Genomic DNA, 12,153 nt, shown 5'->3' on the forward strand with positions numbered 1-12,153 from the left:
GTTTATTAGTCAATGCACATTTCTGATGACAATCTAACTGTCGAGCCTGTCTAATTCAATACTAACAACCTTGACATTGGGTAAAAATTTGCTTCAAAAAAGGGCCCAGAACTGGGGAAAAGGGCCAAACTCCTATCTCACTAAGATGTCCCCAGGGAGCTGTGGCCCATGGGTGCAGGGAGGCGCCGGTCCCTCCAGGGTGCCCCTAGTCAGCCCCTGCCTGTCTGCCTGCCAGCATGAGGGCCCGTGCCCCCGCCTCGGGCAGGGGCTGAGCTCCGTCCTTCACACATTCAAGGGGCAGGGCAAGGCCCCTTGGAAACCGGGGCCTCTTCTGACTGGATCCGCCTCCCTCCTCCTCTTCCTTCTGCTACTGCTACTGCAGCATCACAGAGCCGCCGCCGCCGCCGCGCCCTCCCCGGAGCAGCCGCGGGCAAAGCGCCCAGCTGCGCCCGCGCACGTGAGCCGGACCCGCGCTTACCTGGGCGCAGCGCCCGCCGCCCCTGCAGGAGCCGAGCCCGGGAGCAAGGTGAGTGCTCCCCTCCACCCTAGTAGGGAGCCCCATCTCCTGGCTGTGTCCCTCGGGGTGGACCTGCAGTCCTCGTGCCCCTCCCGGGATGTCTACCAGCAGGCGGTGTCCTCCCCCCGTACAACGAGGCTGGCCGGGCTCCCCCCTCCCGCTGCACTGGGGCGCCCGTCAGGCAGGTGCCAGCGACGGCTGTTTCCCTGCTAGGGGCACGGGCCCCCCTGCCAGCCTCTCTGCGGAGGGGGGGGCTAATGGGTCGCGTGTGTGTGTGTGTGTGTGTGGGGGGGGGGGTCTTCCTGCTGAGACGAAGCAGCGCTAGACTCTTCCCTTCGTGCTGTTCAGGGGTTTCTTCCCCCCTCCCCCCTCCCAGGCTTGCAGCAGGTCCTGAGGAAATGCCCCACTGGTGCCCCACATCTGGGTGGGACCGGAGATGGTGCCTCACATCTTAGTGCAATGGGAGTTTGGTCCTTATTCCCAGTTCCGGGCCTTTTTTCGAAGCGAACCTTTACGCACTGTAAAGGTTGTTAGTATTGAATTGGACAGGCTCAAGAGTTAGAATTTCCTCAGAAATGTGCATCCACTAATAAACACGTAAAGCCATGTGGCATGTTAGGCATGTAGCCCTGAATAAAGAGCTGGGATTATGGGACAAAAACCTTAGGAACTGGGGATAAGGAACCAATTTTAGAGTCACGGCATCTCAGCCTTGCAGGCTCTGTTGCTTTTCCATCCCTCAGTCATGTGCCTGCTCCCAGGGACTCAACACTGGCACCATTTCCACTCTACTGGGCACCCTGCCTGGTGCTCGCCGCAGGGCAGCTGGTGGGTGTCAGAGTTGACTGCAAGAGGTTGGTTTATGGGTTGGTTTGAACAGGGATGAGCCTGCTTTAGGCAGGGGCTTGGACTAGACAGCTCTGGCAGTCCTTTCCAGCTAGCTTCTCTATAAGTCTGTGATCAAATTGTCATTTTGATTTTTTTTATTTTTTTTTTATTTCAGGGGGTTTTTGTTTTGTTTTTTTTCTCTCTTTCTCTGCTTTTTGGCTTCCTTGTTCATTGTCATGGCTCCGCAGACTTGACTTGAGGGGAAAAGTCTCTGGTGATTTCCTCATGTCAGTCTTGAAATCTTAATGTGCTGCCACTTGTTAGCCTTATTTTGAGGGGGGAATTGCTGATATGTTGTCCCCAAATTTTAATTTGTTGCAGCTTGTTGTTCTTATTTTGAGGAAGGACTCACTGATAGGCCTTCTTCAAATATTAATATGTCACTGTTTAGCCTTATTTTGAGAGAGGAATCACTGATATGCCTTCCCCAAATCTTAGTATTGTTAGTCTTGCTTTGAGAGAGGAATCATTGGAATACTTCCTTTCTTTAAAAGGCTGAGAAATGTCAAAGACCTTTTCTAATGAAATCTTATAGTCACTCTAGAAGCCTTCAACCCTTTATACATGGTTAATTTTGCTCGTGAAAGCAGATTTGCGAGCACATTAAGCGTCTCTTAATGCTGACAAAACTGGGTCTTATTTGTACCAGTATTATATTGGATTGGGTAATGTGCTTGATGCCTAAAAATGAGGTGTCCTCCAGGGTTTTATATTAACAGAAGGATACTATGTTTCACCTCCAATTCAAAACTGCACGGTTGGCATCGGATTTAGACAAGCTTTCAAATGTAGGGCATTGGCCGCACCTGAAGGAGAATGCCCTGCGTTTGAAAGCTTGTCTAAATCTATCCCAGCCATGCAGTTGTTCCAATGAGAGAGAGCACCCACAAAAATCCTTACCTCACCACTCTCTTGCAATGGGTAGTATGCAGCTTGGGGCTTAGATTTGGTAGTATGAGACAAGCACTTGTAGCAGGCTCGTTACATCCTTCTTAGTTATGTGAGCTAACTTGCTATGATAAGCAAATTGAATAAATGTTACGTTGTACAGTTAACTTGCCTTTTGCCAGAAGTGCATGGGAACTGGGCTTGCTCTTTGATGACTTAGCCATCAGACCAGGTGTTGCAGATAAAGACTGCCTCTTCATTTTATTTTTTTTTTAATTCTAAAACCTCTTTAAATGTGCTGTTGCATTTGAAGGAGCTTGATTTTTATTTATTTATTTTTGTGCATGTGTGTGTGTCTCGGTGAGGATAAAACTCCCACTGAGTCTTTCCCTGACATAAGGTTGGGGGGGACCTTATTTTAGAATTGTTACAATGTGGCTGGATTTTTGTCAGGCAGATATGGTCTGAAGTCTCCTTTACATAGTCTAAAATAACCAGGTTTACAAAACACCTGATTAAAAAAGGTACCGGTAAGTGAAATGGCTGTAAGTTTGCCTTACTGGGGAGGGGGAGACTTTTTGTCATTTTGAGTTAGAGCCAACCACAGGAATTTCAAACCATTACTTGGAGGACAATGGTAAAACAAGATATGAGATTGTGTGGTATAGTATTTATTTAATGTGGTTTCAGAAGGCTGTTAAGCCAGACATCCCTGTGGTTTACTGATATTATTTTTCCTTTAAATCTGTGTAAACTTGGAAGAACTTCACTAATGTGATGCCCAGTTCCTGCTTTCTTGCAGATATGAAAAAGGCAGTGTTCTGCAGTGATGTGTTTGCATCAAGTAGGGGTTTGTTGTTAGTCAGAAGCTATGGTAGGTTTACATGTTGCAAACAAACTGAACCACAATTGTTAAATACATTAACACTACTTCTGATGCTTTTTACATTTTTGTTCATATATTCACACTATTTCAACAACTTAAAATGACTGCCTCTCAAAATAAACTAACAAGGTGTGCATGCGTGGCAAATTCACTTCTCTGCAATGGCCAGAACATCATTCAGGTAGTGCAGAGGTCTTGTTCTGGCTGCCTGGACAAGGAGTGAATCTTGTTTTAATGATTACCATACAGAAATTGCCTCTTGTCTGCTGTAAAACTGAACACTCAACAGTACCTGTCTCAAAAAATGACTAAAATAAAGAGCTCCTTCAAATGCTTATTCGGGTACTGAACCTGAAGGGCAGAAAACTTCTGAAGAAAATAAATACTTGTGTCTGCAGCACACAATCTACATGGGTGTCTCAAGGTTTTGGTACCTGGAACTCTGTCCAGTTTCAGTGCAAGATCCACTGTCTTGTGGAGGTTGTTAAAGAAGACTTATTCCCAGGAAATCCTAATTCACTGTACCTGAGGTGGCCATTCAGTCACTAGGGCTTCAGTAGAAGTCAGTTCTGCATAAGCCCTAACTGCTAGTGTGCAAGGGAACATGGATGGGGGTAGGGTGGGATGGAAGGGAGTGGAAGGAGGCTATTGAATTTAACCATGCAAAACTCCTTCAACAGGGTAATGGGAAAAACAAGAAGTACTAGTCCCAAGTCGAATTGGAATGGTTGTTATAGTAGGATTGAGGTCTTGGATCCTGTGCTTCTAATTCAGCTCCATGAAAAACCTACTTAGATTAGGACTTTAAAGCATACAGTGCAGGAAAAGGTACTATGTTTGTAGTAGTCTTGACTTTAACATTTTTTAAAAGTACTGCTTGGTTTTGTTGCTTTTAATTATCTTTATCTCCAAAGTGAATGGGAAGGGGATATTAAATGATTCCAAAGATAACTTTAAGTACCACTTGACTTTTATATGACATTTCTGGCAAAGTAAGAAACTAGAATAATTAACTAAATCTTTGTGTGCAATCAAATATTGTTTTATATGTCAATTTAGATTCTCCTTTTGTTCTAGTTAAATCCAGAAACAAAGGGTGTTGATACATGTGCTCCAGAAGTAGGTGGGGAGTGTTGCTTTAGAGTGGCTTTGAGAGCTGCTGTAATTAAAGCACCCAGAGTGTTGCGTGTATCAGCATCCACCCACTGAAAAATGGAGGTGAGGGCGCTTTAACTAAAGCTTGTCAAACAAAGCTTAAATATAAATGAATTCAACATGCTGCAGAAAATGAAAATTATTTTAGATATGGTTTATTTTACAGTCTAGCAAAACTATTTGGACACATTTGCAGATACAAAGTGTAACCACTTACCAGATCAGCATGACTGTCTCAGCTTGATCAATGTGCACATGAGCCCATCAGGCACCCTAGTTTGCTGCTCTTTGCTAATGTGGTCAGAATACACATACAGCCCCTCACTTCCACTACCATAGGTGCAACTGCAGATGTTTATTACACTTCAGTTTCTTGAAATCAGCATAAAGTGAATTGGGGGACAGGCTTGCCAAATGATAAGATCCGAATCCTGATCGGTGCTTTCAGTGCAAGTCACTTAAACGCTTTGTTTCATTTCCCTATCTAAACTAACATGGATTTTTTTTCTTCAGTTTTTTTTATTGCGTTGCATCTATTTATTCAGATTATCGCTTCTGAAGATAGGTTGCCTATTGGATGAGGTCAAAGATGAGGAGGTAGATGGGTTCATGCAGTCACTTGACTGGATAATATGTACTGCTTTTTAAGTCTTTCTGAAGAGTCCTTCAAGGAAGAGTCGGTTAGTGAGTGCTGAATGAGATCTGTGAGGGAGTTCTGTGTATAGGGTCATAGGGCTGGAGTTTGAAGGGCCATTCAAATGAGCCACAGAGACCATTTAAGAGTAGGTTAGTGTAAGTGGTTCTTTTAAAAATAGGAAATAGTCAAATAGTGTGAGAGTTTAAGAAGATAACTAGGAACCTGAATGTAACTTGAGGAGGTGTAGAGAGCCAGTGAATGGCTTTTTTATTAGATAAACTGTATATGGTCTGAATGCCAAGCAAAAGTACTTTTTTAGTATTGGTAGATTGGAGGGAATGAGGTGTGTTCCAAAAAGAATCCAGGAAAGAGAACTTCATAGTGGACAACTTGCAGTACATCCCATACTAGTGGGAATGGTCTGAAGCCAGTAAAGTTTAATGCCAGTCTCTGAAAGCATGAGTGACGAGAATAAAAGGTTGACACCACATTTGGTAGCTATAGACAAAAAACTTGTTCTTCAGGCTAAATAAAAATAAGTAACTGGTAATGACTTTGGAGGCATCTGCTTGAGTGTGTGGCACTTGACTTGCTATCACTCAGGAACATTTGGGAGGTGGTAGAGGTGAAGTAGCAGATTTTAATTATCAAAAGTTAATGAATTGCTAATGGTTCAACTGATCAACAATAGTGTTGCCCTATGGGTATAATCTATAGGGCAACTTTCATATGTTCTTGCAGTGTTTGGAATACACATCCTCTGAAGTTCCCTGAGTGATATTCAGGTATCATCCATGTATTACAGGGGAACATGAGACTATGCAGAGTTTTATCATGTTGTCCGTCAGTCAGTGGTGAAACTGGATGCACGCTCATCTTAGACATTTCTGTCCTTTATCCAGGACTGACCTCCTTTTTTCAAGTGGGTGGGTTGTGTGATCTTGTTAGACATGTAGACAGTCTCTCTGTCTGTCTGTCCTGTTTTTAAAATGCAGATTCTCCCTCAGGGAAATCCCTCCTAATAGTATTAAACCATATATTTGGTCAATTTAAAGCCTCCCTGTATCTCATAAGTTTGGGAACTGGGAATGATTATATCAGTGTGAACAACTCTTTCTCGTTTCACTGATCAGCTGAATTGACTTATAACAAATTCCTAACCCAACTAGGTGTAACAGATGTACCATATTTACTGTATTTACTCTAATACATGACTAGGTACGCCCCCACCCCCAAACAGCATGGGGAGGGGAGTCCCAATCTTATATCTGCATACAAATAAATCATATTTACTGATAGACAATGCATTAAACTTGTTAAAAACAGCATGTGCTCAGTAACGGGAACCATCTATGAAGCTGGGTCAATAGAGCCAACACTGCGCATGACTATAAAAAAAAGTAGCCCATACTTAGACTTGGCTGGGTTTGATTTTTATTGCTGAATATCGATTTCACCTCACGCTCACAGACTGACGAAAAAATATTTCCATTGGTAATGATAGTAATTTATAAAAAGGGGACATTAAAAAAATCTGGGATGGGGGTAAAGAAATCTGGAACAGGGGATGCCGTGTACCCATGCATGCATGGCGGCCACTGCTGGTGGGGTTGTGGGAGCCTCTGCTGTGTCACCTGTGCTCTGTTCCTTTGGTAGCAGCTGCAGAAGCTGGGGACTGTGCTGGGGTAGGGGGGTTAGTTGGATGCTGCCTGCTGGCAACAGAGCCTGGGGGGGATGCTGCTATGGTTCTGCCACCAAGGGGCAGGATTGTTGGCAGCCATGAGCTTAGTGCTGCTGGCCTTTTGCTCTGCCCAAATCCCAGTAGGGAATAGGGCGCCAGACTCCTGTCAAGCCTGGCCTGGCCCCTGCATGCTCAGGGCAGGGCGCCAAACTCCTGCCGAGCTGGCCTGGGCTCTGTTGGTGCTCTGCTCCATGAGAGTGAAGGCTCCAGCCTGGTATGAATATACTACCAAATGAACAGAATGGTTTAAAGCAGGAATGCTTTATTGATTTATGGATATTTTACTTTTTATATTTTGGTATATGATTCAATAAAGCTTTTAACAGTATATAGTTATCATTAAATTGTCTGCCACTCACACCCCTAATTTTACACAATCTTAAATATTTTAAATTGATAAAGATATAAATAATAATACAATAATACCTATTGAGTGCAGCCCCTCTGTGCTGATGCTTTCAAGTCATGGTGAGCCGCTATATTGCATATGTTTCTACCTTCTCATCACTCACACAGCTGAGCTGCACCTTTTCTTTTTCATTTCCAATAATTCTTATTTCTTCACCAACCGTAAATATCTGGCAAACATCACCAAAGGGGACTCCCAAACAGTGTAACTGCAATCCCTCTGTCATCCCCCTTTTCAGCTTATCATATATAATTAGTGTGGCTCTGCCCTCCATGAGGTGGAGCCCAGACCAGGTTGTTCTGACCTCATCAGCATATACATTTTTGGAGGATCCCAGGACTCATGACAAGAACACCCAGTTCCAGGCATGAATGGGGGGCTAATTAGCACATGGATCCTTTGTGGGGGATATCTGGATTAGATCCCATGTACTGAGCAGTGCAGAGCTGTGGGGTTACCATTGCTTGAAATGCTGTTGCCTCTCCTGGGACCCAGCTCAATGAACTATATGGTAAATCATGATTTTTTGGGGGGTGTGGTCTAACCATGCATAGTTTGTACTATGTATAGGTAGAGATCTACTCAACCAATGATTTAATGGATTTTGTAGAAATCATGACATTAAGAATTGTCTGTGAAATCCATGGGGAAAAAAAAACTTGCTAAAAATAAAAAAAATTGTCTCCCTAGTGGGAGCCAGTGGTCTTCATGGCTGCTGAGGTCTAGTTGTGCAGCTGTGGGTGGGAGGAGATGGGCATGCTGCTGGCATGAAGAGTAATGGCCAAGATGATGGCTATCCCCACCCTTTGCTGTTGATTGTCAGAGAGGGTTGCCTGGCTTCTGGCCCTGACCCTTGCTGCCAGTCAGCAGCAAGAGGTAGGGTTGCACAATAGACAGCCTTCTCAGCCAGTCAGTGGCAAGGAGCAGGGGTGCATGACGGACAATCCTCTTAACCAATCAGCAGCAAAGGGTGGGGCCACTGGTACCTGTTGACCAATCGGGGGGGGGGGGAAGGCATCATGACAAGCCCACAGAAATGGCAGCTGGCCCTGCCATCTGCCTATGAAATTGGTCGCCTAACTCTTCGATTTTGGTAGGTCTCTATAAGTTAGTACTAAAGTGCTGCTTAGAAGTGCATTATGGAGTACCTGTTCCAAACCTTACAGTCATTTCAAAAAGATAAAATGCATCAATTCTGGATGAACTAAGTATATGGATATCTGTAGTAATTTGCCTACATGTGAATTACTACAAGTGTGTTTTATTTCAAGGTCAGTGTCTTCAATTTTGTCTCTTACTCAGGGACAGCAGGGTCTGAGAGCAAGGAGAGGGAGAAGGGGCTGCAGGACGAAGAAGTTGGGGATGGGGGGAATCAGAGGGCAAAGGGGTTATCTGACTATGACCTGGAAAATTATAACGAATTTATAAATTTTCTATATATACAATCTAATTATTTGGGTGTTTATCTTGTATTTGAGTACAATTAAGAGAATTACTCCAGCTAAACCCCTTCCTCTCCCCAGCCCCAAACAAAGAAAAACTCAAAGTGAATAGGCTTCAGGGCGCTCTTTTCATGTCAGCTGATTTAGTTTTAGGAAGCAAATTCCTTGAAGAAAAAGTCTACCAAAGATGAGGACCATTGCTGTATCCAGCATCCTCCAGATCCTGCTCCTTGCTTTTCTCCACTGTACAAGTCTTTCAAATTATGATGAGCCAGTTATCAAGAAAGCAGTGCTTCTTTTTAGGCTCTTGAACCTAAGTTCTTGAAGCTGGCCTGAAGACTTAGAGCATTAAATTGGCTTCTGTGTTCTGAAAGCCAAAATTCAGGTAGGGAATATATAGTATAATATATATTTCCCCCACTGAGAGTAGAGGTTTCATTTTTCTGAATGTTTGGAGTACTATTTATTAGATCTGTAACCTGTAAAAGCACAGAAGCAGCTGACGATTCCTTTGTAAAATAAACTAATGAACTGCCATATACCTCTGTATTTTTTTTAAATTGCCAATAGGAAGTTCAGTAACTTCCACTACATTGTAGTGGAAGTTTCTTCCTCTTTTCCCTTCCCCACCTTCCAGAGTGCTTCAGTGACGCTGTTATGTGCTTTGTTGGGGAACCAAAGTGGGATACAAGGGAAGGTAAGATATTTTTGAGGCTTTACTTGGTTATGCTGAATATTGCTCTTCATAAGGTATTTATGATGCACTAAGGATATCAAGTAAGTGCTTTTTCAACAGTTTTTTAAAAGGGGAAAAACAAGGGTCCAGCACTGGACAGCACTGTTCTTTCCTTAATAGCAATATAAACATTAACTCCAGGAACTGTGGAGCTCAGCAGAGACCCTGCAGGATAGCATAAGTAGCAAGCACACACACAAGACATATGCTTTCTCAACTGAACCTTTACCATGTACTGAAGAAATGTGAGATACCCTCTATACTAGAGGCCCTGTTGATATAGCTGTGATAGCAGAGCTCCCTCATGGAGATGAGCATAAGATGAAGGAAAGAGGCTTTCCTTCGTTGTAACTATAGCACCACTCTGAAGAACAACTCTAGCTAAGCTGTCAAAATATGCTCCTCTGCATCTGTGTGTGTGGGGGTGGGGGGGCAGTAGTGTACTTGTGTTAACTGCAGGTTGTGAACCTTTTTATTTTCCTTCTCTCTCCTGGCTAACACAACTATAATGACAAAGCTTTAATATAGCCCAGGCCTGGGAGTTAGTGTTGATTAACTTCTATGAGCAGGGATGTGTAAAAAATTGTGCTTAACACTTGTCTCCTGGCTGTGGCCAAACTTTTGGTTTCATGAAGTTTGACCCATGATCAGTTGCTACGTTAAAGCTAGCTGTCTATATTAATTGTAAAGTAATAACTAAAGTATTAAATTCTCCTTGAGGTCGTGTTGTAACACTAGTACCTATCTTTCTGTGAACATGAGCTTCAATGGCTTCCGATTAAGATATACAAAGAACTTTGTTTAAAATTATACTCTACTGATCTGATGTTACTCTAAACCAGGCTAAAGATATTGGCAGGTCTTGGGGAAGAGGCTGTACATGGAGAGAAACAAGCATAGAAAAGCCTTCACATGTCAGGGCTTTGTGGGAAAAACCTTGTGCTATAACACCATTTTTATTGCACATATTCATTTTTTGAAAGAAGTACATTCTTGTCCAAAGATTAAAACTGATAATTGGTAAGAATAGAGAATACAGCAAGTAATGTAATCTTCAGAGTAATTTTATTAAATTAATTCATTCCTTGTGCTTACAAGGCATTATTTTGAACTGCTGTTAGAAAGAAGCATCTAAAAATGTAAGTAGTTGTTTGTTGGGCGGGGGTGGGGAGGTTATGCATTGTGTTGCTTCCATCGTTTAAGAAATGCTAATTAAAGTTGTTGGCCAGAGACCTGATTTGTGTATCAAAAGTCCACTTAAAACTCTTAAAACCCTCCAACCTGACTTTCATCTTCAATCTAAAGACTCTCTAGGTGTGTGACACTACTAAGGAGCATCTTTTAGCTTTTGCTGAGATAAAGCTGCAGGGCACTAAGTCAGACAGGCAATTAAAATTGTGCAGAGACCAAATATTCATCCAGTTCAGTAAACACTAGTTAAATTTCAATACAGACCTTTTTCTGACCCAGCTTTCCCACACATCTATTTTTTTTTTTCTGTAGACTGTTTCCTAGCTACTGAAATACTGCATTTTCACTGTAAGCCATTTGTTCTTGCAATGTAAAGACAAAAGATCATTTATGGACAAAAGCACTTGTACTTATGACCTTACTGGCCTAGCAATGGGTTTCAGATTGCTAAACAATAAGTGTTACAAAGTATTAAGCAGACAAGGTTCCTTGGGTGAATTTGATATCTTTTATTAGACCAACCCAAATAGTTGGAGAATAGTTATTAAGCAAGCTTTCGGGTTCAAAAACCCTTCGTCAGGCTAAGGAAGCTTCAGCAGTTGGTGTGTGTTCTTCCTGGATGGAATGAAAAGTAAAGAAGCCAGGGGCTGGGCTGGCGAGTCAGTTGCCATGCAGATTATAATGTATCAAAAATCCAATGTCTATGTCTAGTCCATGATCTCTAGTATCCAGGAGGTTGATGAATGCCAACCTTTTTATGAGCCACCTGGAAGAAGACTTCCTCAAGAACTGCACCATCAAACCCTTGCTATACTTAAGATACATCGATGACATCTTCATCATTTGGACTGAGAACCTGCAATCTCTGATTGAGTTCCATCAGAAATTCAACAGTCACCATCCCTCCATCCAACTTTCTTTAGAATTCTCCAACACCAACATCTCCTTTTTAGACGCAATGATCAGTATCCAGAAGGGTAAAATACAGACCACAGTATACAAGAAACCCACAAACCAACATACGAATCTGCACAGAACCAGCAATCACCCTAAACACACCAAAAAAACTATGATATACACCCAAGCCCTCAGATACCACCGCATTTGTACTGAAGAGAACACCCAGGATCGCCACCTCACCAATCTCAAAAAGGCTTTCACCCAGCAAGGACACTCATCCAGAGAAGTAGATCACATGTTTGAAAGAACCACCTGGATACCATGTGAAGAACTGCTGCAGTACAGAAGAAAACCCCCCACAAATCGCACACCGCTGGTTATGACCCATCACCCATCCCTTGAACCTGTATGGAAAATCCTCAAAAAATTGCAACCCATACTAAAAAGAGACCCTATTCTTAAAAAGATCTTCCCAGAGCCACCCATCCTAGCCTTCAAACAAGCACTGAACCTCGCCAACCTCATCACCAGAAGCAAACTTCCTCAAGCCCAGAACACACCAAAAGGATCCAGACCGTGCCAGGACAAGAAATGCAAAACCTGCCAACACATCTCCACCACCCCCACAATTACTACACCCCACAACAGAGCCATCAGCATCCCTGGATCTTACAGCTGCACCTCCAGAAATGTGATATATCTCATCCAATGCACCAAATGCCCTGATGGAAAATATGTAGGAGAGTCCAAACAACAACTGCGC

At 43.0% G+C, this 12,153-nt stretch overlaps 1 protein-coding gene across 2 annotated transcripts in view; it reads left to right on the forward strand.

Annotated features, from left to right (window-relative positions):
* Nucleotides 1–385: 385 nt before the first annotated feature.
* The window catches only part of SCRN1 (secernin 1), a 71,297-nt gene continuing 59,529 nt past the window's right edge, over nt 386–12,153 (forward strand). For both annotated transcript variants that reach the window (XM_059728882.1, XM_006265245.4), the window contains exon 1: nt 386–526. The gene's annotated coding sequence lies outside the window, so the exon portion shown is untranslated. The remainder of the gene's footprint in view (nt 527–12,153) is intronic.

The sequence above is a fragment of the Alligator mississippiensis genome, chromosome 5 (genome assembly GCF_030867095.1).
Source record: "Alligator mississippiensis isolate rAllMis1 chromosome 5, rAllMis1, whole genome shotgun sequence".
NCBI classification, from domain to species: Eukaryota; Metazoa; Chordata; order Crocodylia; family Alligatoridae; genus Alligator; species Alligator mississippiensis.